This window comes from Artemia sp. Qi Xiang Cuo, chromosome 16 (assembly GCF_049724085.1).
Source record: "Artemia sp. Qi Xiang Cuo chromosome 16, ASM4972408v1, whole genome shotgun sequence".
NCBI lineage: Eukaryota > Metazoa > Arthropoda > Branchiopoda > Anostraca > Artemiidae > Artemia > Artemia sp. Qi Xiang Cuo.
Genome location: NC_142809.1, coordinates 9,331,434 through 9,343,787, shown reverse-complemented (window position 1 = coordinate 9,343,787; position 12,354 = coordinate 9,331,434). Strand labels below are relative to the sequence as shown.

The 12,354-nt window shown below is 36.2% G+C and overlaps 1 protein-coding gene across 3 annotated transcripts in view; it reads right to left on the bottom strand.

The window, feature by feature from the left end:
• LOC148942546 (MTRF1L release factor glutamine methyltransferase-like) overlaps positions 1-12,354 on the bottom strand; it is a 203,306-nt gene that overhangs the window by 110,111 nt on the left and 80,841 nt on the right. The window lies entirely within an intron of this gene.

Below are 12,354 nucleotides of genomic sequence, written 5' to 3'. Positions count from 1 at the left end.
CCCAATCGCTACCTCCCATTGTCAAGATTGAGATAAAGTTACAGATGGCCCGGTCAAATTTAATTTTGAGAAAAACACTTCCTGTAGCAACCGATGAAAATGTCATTATCGCATCGGCAATTCTCCATGTCCGAAAACAAAAGGTTGTTAGCTCGGCTGCAGTGGCAGTGGAAAAACTAAGAACCAATGGCCACAACATTAAACTTCTTGTCCCCCATACAATCACCAATCAACGTCACATTGCCACCGGCTCTCGGAGCTATAGTGAGTAATCATTTATCAATGGAGAAATCCCTTCAACCTTGGCTTTGGTCTTTGTGAAGGATTGCAGTTCTTCTGGATTCGGGACAGAATCCCCCCATGATTTTATTTTGGTCGGCCTATCAAGCGTCCTGCGCATAGTAAATGGTAAAACACTCTACACTCTATCATTTGACAAAAAATCCTATAGAACTCTGTACGAGTTGACCATGCAATCCCTTGATCATGACTCTCAACTATTTGAAAATGGAATAGCCAATTCAATGTTTTAAAAAACTCACGGGGTTATTGTTTTAGATTTGTCAGGCATGCAAGATATAACCAGAGTACGAACTGGGAACGTACTTTTAGAATGTACATTTGCCAATGCTCTGACTGAGAGTATCACGCTAGTATCACTGAGCCAAATTTAAACCTATTGGGAAATCATGCCTGACGGCATTTTTCTACTAGACCTAGTAACATGAACACAAATCAAACAATCAACGTATTTAGTATGGATCCATACAACTCCCAGTACAAGTCCTCGTGAAGACCCTCGGACTTTGTTGAAAAATTTCAAAGTGTCAAAAATAAAATCATCATTTTTGATAGTAGTCCATTAACTATGAAGACCGGTCAGGTGCTGTTCATCTTTCAAACACATGGCAATATTAAATTTTTTAATCCTTTTGGCCTATCTTAAAAATTATATGCTTCATACATCAGCAACTTTATGGAAAGCAGGAGGGAAACCAATATTCAAAATCGAGGAAGAGAACATGATATGGTTACTAAAACATTCGGCTTTCATGCAGTACTCTTTTTCATTCTAAGATGTCGGGGCTATACATACAGGTAGTTTATCAACATCTACGTGGACGTATTTCAATTTAACGACTATGTAGAGGAGAATTCACTTAAAAGTTAATTTAATATTTATTTTAGTTCCCCGATAATAAAATTTTCCAAAGATGTATATGAAATTGTTTATTAATAAAAAAAAATTATAGAAATGATAAAACGACTTTTCTACTCTTTAGATTTCATCCACTACTAGTTATTTGTCGACAACAACGAGTGCGGCTAGATTGTCTGAATTCACAGTGTACTGATCCTGATGTCGTACAATGTCAGGATAACATTTTCTACAGTAGAGTGTGAATTTACGCTTGTCATATCTCTTTGTATAGTTAATGATACTATTCTCATTCATTCTATAGAATTCACATGTTTAAATTTGTCTATTCGAAGCAATATCACACACAGTGTCCTCAAGCGTCGAATCACATTCCGTCATTGCCAAATAAAAATAAGTGAGCTTGTAATCATAAGACGCAGTGTCTTCACAACGAGAACCTAGAAACCCTATTCTTTTGTTATTAAAGCAGTTGAATTATTGACCCGGTTCCTACCCCCAGAACAATCTAAAACGACGACGATACCAATCTCGTAGCAATAAACTAAACTCCCGGTTAGGATTCTTTCCAATCATACCGGGATATGTACTCTCTCACTGATTATATTTATCATAATGACAATTGGAGCATAGGTGACCTCTAGGATGGGAGTCAAAAACCTCTTCAAGACAGGAATTACAACCTTTAATTTGTACAGCATATCCTCTATGCAATTTACACGGGTTGCATAATCTACACTTTTCATCATACTCCTCAATCATTGTGCAATTCTCACATGATGACCGGCTGCCCAGTGAGTACATACATAACGGACATGTATTTAACATTTTTTCCTTTGTCGACACTCTCACTACCACAATGAAACTGAGCTAGCAACAAAAAAAAATTGTCTGATAGAGAGAGAGAGAGAGGAGTAAACAATCCTTGAGAACCATATTTCTTATGAAAAAAAGTCCAAAATTTCTAAACTAATGTTTAAAAGCATATACACAATATCATTTTGTCGTGTCGTGATCAATATATCAATAAATTGTGTAAATGCATTTGGACCACGATGTAGAAGCTTCATACAATAGTCTAATGATGGAGAATCAGTTTTCATTATATCGACAATCATTCCTCGAGATAATATATTCCTTTGAATAGACAACTCTATAATATCATCATCTAGAATTAAACGTTTTTCCATAAGAACTAGATTCCTCATGATTCGCTCTTTTTCGAATCTATCCATTTTTTTGAGTCCTAACTCTCTCACAATCAACTTCAGACTAAACAGAATTTATTTTTTATACTCTAGAAAACATACAAAAGTATACTTTAGAAAAAAAAAATACCATTGATTTAGAAATAGTTTTATTGATCATAATTACAATAATAATATTAATCACTGATGCAGTTTGTTCTCATCATTATATTTCGATAGGACATCTATTGCTGAACGACGTTTATTTATATGGAGAATATTTACTTTTCCAGCAAAACACAGCTGCTCCTCCTGCTTAAATTTGCTTAATGATATCACATATCTAGAATACATAGTGTCCCATTCAAGACATAGTCTACAGCCAACAGTTATTTCCACAGCCATATTAGGTACTCGTATATCGTTGCTGCTGCTGCTGTCAGTTCCATCATTAATCTCCAATAGTGTAAATGCACCACTCATTTTTTTTTTCTCCACTAATATCCTTGCAAATAAAAACTATTCTCTTTGAATTCAAGTCTCTTACTAAGATGAATTGTAAAGAAAACTATTCCTTTTATTCAAATCCTAATCACCAATCAAGTTATACTCGTTCCTCTTGGCAAAGGTGTAATGACCTGTAGAAATGTTTACCTATAGGACCGGTAGCATACTATACCTACCAGAAAAACCTGTTTGGTACGGGGGCGTCGTAGAATTCAAAAGATGGTAAAAAAAAACATGTATATACCTTGAACTAGAAATTGCATAAATCTCTTTGAAAGGTGTAATGCCCCTGTAGAATAGGACTACCAGAAAAACCTGTTTGGTACGGGGGCCCCATAGAATTCAAAAGATGGATACTACTGAACCCAATCATATACGTAATATTTTCTGTTCATTATAAGTTTTGATGTTGCTCCTTACTTTCAGTTGAAAAACTTGTTTTTTTATTTAATTTCTGATCTTTTTCTTTAATAATGATGGGAAATCCGGCGCCCCCTTCATAGCAATGTCCCTTCCCCCATGAAAACTTCCTTCATGGAAAGATTTTGATCGGGTGACTTTGGGAAAAAATTTGCGTGGGAGGGGGCCTAGTTGCCCTCCATTTTTTTTGGTCACTTAATAAGGGCACTAGAACTTTTAATTTCCATTCCAGTGAGCCCTCCAACGATATTTTAGGACCACTGGGTCGATACAATTACCCCTGGGAAAAAAACAAACAAAAAAATAAATAAACACGCATCCGTGATCTTTCTTCTGGCAAAAAATGCAAAATTCCACATTTTTGTAGATAGGTGCTTGAAACCTCTACAGTAGGGTTATATTATACGCTGAATATGATGGTGTGATTTTCATTAGGTTCCATAACTTTTAGGGGGTCTTTCCCCCTTTTTTCTAAAATGAGGCAATTTTTTTCAGCCGCGTGACTTTTGATAGGTAATACTAAACTTGATGAAACTTATATATTTGAAATCAGCATTAAAATCTGATTCTTTTGATGTATCTATTGGTATCAAAATTCCGTTTTTAGAGTTTCTGTTTGACTGTTTGATAACTACAATTTAAAAACAGCTAAAAAAATAGAATAAAACATTATATAAATAAAATAAGTCATGCATAAATTCAATATAGACAAATAAAACTATAAAACATTATGCAGATTACAATTTTTATTTAGTTAGTCAATAAGGATATAGCCTTTCTATACAGTCTTTCATTTAGGGGACTTTCCATTACCTAGGATTGCTCTAATTGTAAATGCAGCAAAATACTTTAAAATTAAATTTTGAAATGCACACCATAATGTAAATGTTAAAATAATTGTACATAATATTTCCTACACTTCATTAGAATATGTCTAACATCATCATACTCATTACAAATATCAAACTAAGGGGAGCTAGCTCTGCCCCATTTATACAGGACTGAATGGGTTTTGGCATGACCTGTCCTCAATCTGAAAAAAAGTAGCAACAACAGATCTAATATCACGTACCAGTCAATCAGGTGGTGGCCTATGGTCATTAAGCTCTAAAACTGGGTTTACACAATTTATAATGTAATCATTAGTCTCCCTATGACATATTACATTATAAATACATGTTATATATTCACTTTGCGTGGGTTTTACAATTATACTCTGGCCATCTAAAACACTCAACTTAGCAATATTATCAGCAGATTCATTTCCAGCAATTCCAACATGATTTGGGACCCAGACCAGAAGTATATCATTCCCCACATACTCTAATAACCTGACAATTTGGTGAATACTACAAACTATCTCACGACTAGGATCATTTTCATTCGTCAGCTACTCAAGGGCTGATGCAGGGTCACAACAAATCTTCCAATTCTGTGCTTGTCCGTATGACTTGACTAATTAAAAAAACTTTTTCCACAAAATAAGTTTTTGAAAGAAACGTAAAGAACTCCATTAAACAAAAACTGAGCAAAATAAAATCAAATAATCTACCAAGCGTGAAACTACCACAAATCAGCATCAATAAATAAATGAAACCCAAAACGAAAAAAATTACAATAAATAACCGAGTCAAACTCAAAATGAGCAGAAATTAACATAATTTGGGCGCAAAACCCCTATGCCTTCCCAATGCCAGAACAAAATTTGCACTTTACTGAAAAAAATATAATTTTTTTTACTTTTATAACTTTAATAAATCAAATAATATTAAAATTTTGATTACTAAATATCAGTATATGTATATTAAACTGACAATGCACATTCATTTTTATTTTTTCAGTAAAGTGCAAATTTTGTTCTGGACTTGGGAAGGCAGAAGGGCTATTGCCCTTTTTAACAGTCGAAAGTGATTGGAGGGCAACTAGCCCCCCCCCCACGCCCATCAGACCCCAAATACATCCAATCAAAATTTTGAGATAGCCATTTTGTTCAGCGTAGTTGATTCCTACACAGAAAATATGTTTTTTAGAAGGAAACACCCCCACAACCCTTGGAGCAAGGGTCGTAAGTTATGCCCTGGAGGCATATAAGGTTTTTGTAGAACGCGTTGTCGTAGAAACTTTAAAAAGGGCTCATTCGCTTGCAAATTGAAATGGCTAGTGCCCTTTTTAATAGTCGAAAGTGATTGGAAGGCAACTAACACCCTTTCCACACCCACCATTCCCCCAAACACATCTAATAGAAATTTTGAGATAGTCAATCTGTCCCACGACGTTCAAAGCTCAGGATATTATACCTTTGAGCAGGACACTCCCCACACAGTCTTCGGGGCAAGGGTTATAAGTTATGCCTTGGGGGCATATATGGTTTTTATTGAAATATTTGTCGTAGAAACTTGAAAACGGCTCATTGGATTTGAAATTTAAAGGGATAGTGCCCTTTTTAATAGTCGAAAGTGATTTAGGGGCAACTAACCCCTCTCTCACGCCCACCTTTCCCCCAAACATATCCAATCAAAATTTTCAGATGCCTTTTTATTCAACGTAGTTGAAAGTTTTGGAAATTAGGTCTTCAAGGATGACAACCCTTCCCCCCACAGCCCTTAGGGCAATGGTTGTAAGTTATGCCGTAGGGGCATATAAAGTTTTTATTGAAAGCGTTGTCTTAGAAACTTCAAAAGGGCTCATTCAACTAGAAATTGAAATGGCTAGTGCCTTTTTTAATAGTTGAAAGTGATTGGATAGCCAATAACCCCCCTCTCACGCCCACCATTTCCCCAAAAACATCCAATAAAAATTTTCAGATATCCATTTTGTGCAACGTAGTTGAAAGTTCTGGAAATTAGGTCTTTTAGGATGATAACCCCCCTCAGGATCCTCAGTGCAGGGGTTATAAGTTATGCCCTGGGGGCATATAAGGTTTGTATAGAAAGCTGTTGTAAAAATAAGGGCAACTAGCCCCCCCCCCCCCCCAACACCCATCATTCCCCAAAACACATCCAATCAAAATTTTTAGATAGCCATTTTGTTCAGCGGAGTTTATTTTACGATAGAAAATATTTTTTTGAGGTGGACACTCCCCCACAACCCCTAGAACAAGATTTTTAAGTTATGCCCTGGGGGCATATAAGAACGATGTTGGCACAATGTATTATTTATTAATGTTTTCCTTTAGAGCAGGACACTTCGTATCGAAGAATTTTTCGCAGAAACTTCGAAAAGGGCTCATTCAATTTGAAATTGGAGTGGCTTGTGCCCTTTTTAATAGTCGAAAGTGATTGGAAGACGAATAGCACCCCTTCCCCGCCCATCATTTCCTGAAACACATCCAATAAAAATTTTGAGATGGCCATTTTGTTCAGCGTAGTTAATTTCCACATAGAAATTATGTTTTGAGGAGGAAAGTACCCCACAGCCCTTAGGGCAAGGGTTGTAAATTATGCCCTGGGGGCATATAAGGTTTTTTGTATACAAGGCGTTGTCATAGAAACTTCAAAAAAGTCTCATTCGTTTGGAAATTCAAAGGGCTAGTGCCCTTTTTAATAGTAAGAAGTGATTGGAGGGCAACTAACCCCCTCTCACCCCCACCTTTTCCCCATACACATCTTATCAAAACTTTGAGATAGCCATTTTATTCAACGTAGTTTTAAGTTCTGGAAATTAGGTTTTTGAGAATGACAACCCCCTCCCCAACAGCCCTCACAGCAAGGGTTGTAACTTATGCCCAGGGGGCATATAAGGTTCTTATAGAACGCGTTGTCGTAAAAACTTCAGAAAGGGCTCATTTGATTGGAAATTGAAATGGCTAGTACCCATTTTAATAGTCAAAAGTGATTGGAAAGCAACTAACACCCCTTCCACGCCCACCATTTCCCCAAATACATCCAATAAAAATGTTTAGATAACCATAAATTTGAGAAAAAAATAAAAAATAGTACATTGTGCCAACATCGTTCTTATATGCCCCCAGGGCATAATTTACAACCCTTGCCCTAAGGGTTTGGGGGAGTGTCCTCCTAAAAAACATAATTTCTATCTGGAAATCAACTACGCTGAACAAAATGGCTATCTCAAAATTTTGATTGGATGTGTTTGGGGGACTGATGGGCGTGGGGGAGGGGCTAGTTGCCCTCCAATCACTTTCGATTATTAAAAAGGGCGCTAGCCACTCCGATTTCCAATCAAATGAGTCCTTTTTGAAGTTTCTTCGACAAGTTCTTCGATACGAAGTGCCCGGGTATGGAAAAAAAATTCATTGTGCCCACGTCGTTCTTTAGTTAGGCAAGCGCTATCGCGCTGCCTATGATAAAATCTAATGCCTCATATAATGTAACATCTTAATTGAAAAAATCGTTAGGCCACTTAGTAATTTAAAGCTACAAGAAACTGACATACTGGAGATCACCACAGCACAACCTGCAGGGGCGGATCCAGAATTTTTGTTAGGGGGGGGGGACAAAATAGGTTGATCCGATAAATTTGCGTTGGGAACAACTTTAATTAACGCAATTTTGCATTGACTACACAACCTTAAACTACTTTAGACTACTTTAGGGGGCGCACATCCCCCCTGGATCCGCCACTGACAACCATCACCCTTGCACCCTTATCTGGCTTAGATCCACCAGTAAAAATTTGTATATGGTCTCTAAAACCAATTGGACATATTTTATGTCCAAAGGACACATTCTTGTGTACTGGGACAAAATGACATAGTATGGCAAGTAAATTTTAGAAATTTGGGACATAAAAAGGACATATTTTGTAAATTTATCACATAAAATAGAATATTTCCCTGCTGGATACGTATTTTTGTAAGAAATGTCACTTTTCACCGAAATAGTGTAAAAACTACTTATCTAGCACTAAATTTACTTAAGTACTTAACTGATTTTTTTTTGCATTTTATTATGTATTTTTTGGAGTTGCTTGCTCTGTGCCGTACCAGGGGCTACTAACTTGGTAACTTGTCTCGTGCAAAAGAATCAATTTACAGTTAAAGCTTTGATAAATTGTTTTAATTATTATAAAAAATCATATTATTGGTTTTAAAGTATGTTATCGCTTGTAATAAAAAAATCATGAATTAACAAAATTTCATTTGTAGTATAGTTCTAATGATCGACGTTCAAAATGATGTTTAATTTAGTTTTTTTTTTTGGATAGCTAAAGAGATTTGAAAAGAAATAAATATTTGCGTATTGAGATATCTGAAAATAAAGTTAAAACGTTAAGTTTCTAACTTTCTAATAATCTTTCAAGCGTTCGGATTATTTGAACGCTGACACATTTACGAACCCCGACTTACGGTCTCCCTCAATATTTGAGTCGAATATTGAGGGAGATCGTAAGTCAGGTTTGTCAATTGGACATGTTTTATGTCTGAAGAACATTTTCCCGTTTGAAGGGAAACAATGATATAATAAAGCAAAAAAGAACATGTTTTAGAAATTTGGGACATAAAAGGGACACATTTTGGCCAATTTATGACATAAAAGAAAATATTTCCCTACCGGAAATATATTTTTGTAAAAAAAGAAAACAAAAAAAAAAAGTGTCACTAGTACCAAAGTAGCGCTAAAACTACTTATCTAGCACCAAATCTACTTAACGACTTACTTTCTACTTTCTTACTTACTACTTTCTTACTACTTTCTCTACTTTCTTTCTCTCTTTCTACTTACTTTCTACTAATTTTTATATGTTATACTGTATTTTTCGGAATTGTTTGCTGTTTCCCGAAAACAACCATTTGCAAATATTCATGAAATTATTTAGAAGTTTGTATTCTTTAATCTATAAAAGATTTGTTTTTCATATTAATTTTACACAACAGTCAAGATAATAGGCAAGAGGCAAGCAGGCACTTTTTTTTTGTTAACACTCGCTTCTGGCTTCCAATAGTCAGATAAAGACATATGTCTATTTATCAAGTATTATTAGCTAAAAATGAAATATTAACAAAATGAAAAATTTTAATTTTTGATGTTCAGGAATCAAAACAATAGCCAAAAGCACCCAGGATGAATTTTGTCAGTTGGAAATTTTTTTATCGAAAAAACGATATGAACACAATGTATTATTTTTTTTTCTGACGAAGACTTTTTGCATAGAAGGAGTTGTCGTAAAAACCTTAAAAAAAGCTCACTGTATTGGAGATTGAAAGTTCTATTACCCATTTTAAGATTAAACATTGATTGGAAATCAGTCAAACACATTGAGCGGAAATCAAACCCCGCTCATCATTTCCTTAAACAATATTCAATCAAAATTTTGATATTGTCATTTGTTCAACACAGTTGAAAGGTCCAATAATCATGTTTTTCAGGGTGACACCCCCCTCCTCAAATCTCTCAGGATAAGGCCAAGGAGTTGTACTAGCTGCCCATTGTTAACACATGGTTTTTACGGAAGGAGTGGTCAGAGAGCGCTCATTGGATTGGAAATTAGAAGTTCTAGTGCCTTTTTAAGAGTCATGAGGGATCGGACGGCAATTAGCCACCCCTCTCGTCCTCTTTTCCCCAAATACTTCTGATATAAATTTTGAGATAGTCATTTCGTTATAAAAAAACCCAAAGATCATATAACAAGTTCTTTGGGGTTGATACAACCCCCCAGAGGTCGGGAATAAGGGTTGAAAGTTATACCCCCGGGTGCATACAAGGTTTATATGGAAAGGGTGGTCGTGTAAACAATAGAAAAGGCTCTTGATTTGAAACTGAAAGTTTTAGTTCTCTTTTAAGAATCGAAAGTGATAGGAGGGCAAGTAGCCCCCCCCCCTCCCAAAGCCCCCTTTTCCCCAAATGTATCTCATCGAAATTGTGAGATAGCAGTGTTGCTTAAAATAGTTCAATGAAACATGTAAAACTCAAAACGACCAGAAAAGACAGGCGGCGCAATAGTACAGCTGAAGTAAAGAGAGATGTGTAAACAATGTATTACTTATTATATTTTGTTCCCTTGCCAAAGCTAATAGAACGAGTTGTCGCAGAAACTTCGAAAGGAGCAAATTCAATTGTAAATTGAAAGTTCTAGTGCTCTTTCACACTAATTCATTATGTATGGAACAATGAAATTATTTTTTTTTCATTTTCATTATATTTGATGTTAACTGGCTGCTTTGAAAGAGCTTTACGAAGCGTCCTTTGGTCAATAGCACAAGTCTTAAAAAAACAACAAGTTTTTGAGATTTCAAGATGGACATATTATGGACATATTATAGAAAAAAATGGACATAATTTGGCTGAAAATGTCACATTTTTGGATGCTCAGTGGCAGGGGCGTCCCAAGGATCATTTATTGGGGGAGGGGATCTTCGTAAATTTTACCGAATCACTAATGATTTATGCTGAATTTTCCTGCCAAATTTCTGCCAAAATTTTCGCCTTTGGCAAATATTTTACCGAATGCCAAAAAAGTTGGGGGGAGGAGGAAGCCCCTCCCTGCCCCCCCTCGGGACGCCACTGATCAGGGGACATATTCACGGAACAGAAAGTTGGCAACCCTGCTTAAATAGTCTGTCTGTCTAAACCACTCGTGTTTTAAAGTCATATTATCATCATTATCACGGTCAGGCATAGGCAAACACACATTATCCTTTATTAGACATGGTTTATTTAATACATTATCCTCAAAGACAATCTCATTAATTGGCGTTATATTTGGGCACTGACTAGAAAGTAAATTAATGCATGTATAAGAAGCAGGAATATTCCTATTCTTAAATCTAATATCATTATTGTAATTACTTATTATTTCTACCTTAATGGGCGTACGGAAGGGGGTGGGGCAGAGAGGTGCAGCTTCCCCCCCTCCCCCTAGAACTTCAAATTTACATTAGATAGGGCTGAAAAAGCAGATGGTTGAAAAAGCAGCTGAAAAGGTAGATGGCTAAAAAAGCAATTGATAAAAGGTGGTTGGTTAAAACAGCTGGAAATAAACAGCTGGAATGATAGAATAAAAGCAAAAAAGGAAGCAATTATCCATAACATCTTGGAAAAACTTAGCTCTAATCTAAGAAGATTGAATAATGCTGAAGCTTATTGGTGATTTATGATTTTTGATGATTACTTATTAAAGAGTTCATAGGTATGATAAAACTTGATGGCAATGTAAGGTTTTGTGAACTGCCAATAGAACTTCAGGCCCCCACCCTTCATCACAGAATCGGCTGCCCCCCCCCTCCATAGAGAAGAAGCTACGTACGCCCATGAATTGTATCCTGATCTAAACTAGCCTTCTTAGTGAAGTACTTCAAACAGTATCTTAAGGGTGCTCATCTCCAATTCAATCATAATAGCAGAAATAGGGGTACTATTCCTAAGGATTCGAAGGATATCCTAAGGATAACCAAAGGATCACCTAAGAACACCATGATAAACAGTATCTAACTTTTTTTAAATTCTTCTGACTAGTATCACCATACATAAAGCTACCATAATCAAAATCATGGGCAGCGCGATAGCCCTGAAGAACGATGTGGGCAGACTGTATTATTTTATTTTATTTCTCCATACCGGGGCACTTCGTATTTAAGGAGTTGTCGTAGAAACTTTGAAAAGGGCTCATTCGATTGGAAATTGGAGGTGCCAGTGCCCTTTTTAATAGTTGAAAGTGATTGGAGGGCAACTAGCCCCCCCCCTCCCCACGCCCATCATTCCCCCAAACACATCCAATAAAAATTTTTAGATAGCCTTTTTGTTCAGCGTAGTTGATTTCCAGATAGAAAATATATTTTTGAGGAGGTCACTCCCCTACAACCCTTGGGGCAAGGGTTGTAAGTTATGTCCTAGGGGCATATAAGAACGATGTTGGCACGATGTACTATTTAATATTTTTTTCCTTTAGAGCTGGGCACTTCGTAACGAAAAAGGTGTCGAAGAAACTTTGAAAAGGGCTCATTCAGTTGGAAATTGGAGGGGCTTGTGCCTTTTTGAATAGTCAAAAGTGATTGTAAGGCGACTAACACCCGTTCCATGCCCACCATTTCCCCAAACGCATCCAATCAAAATTTTGAGATAGCCATTTTGTTCAGCGCAATTGATTTCCAGATAAAAATTATGTTTTTGAAGAGGACACTCC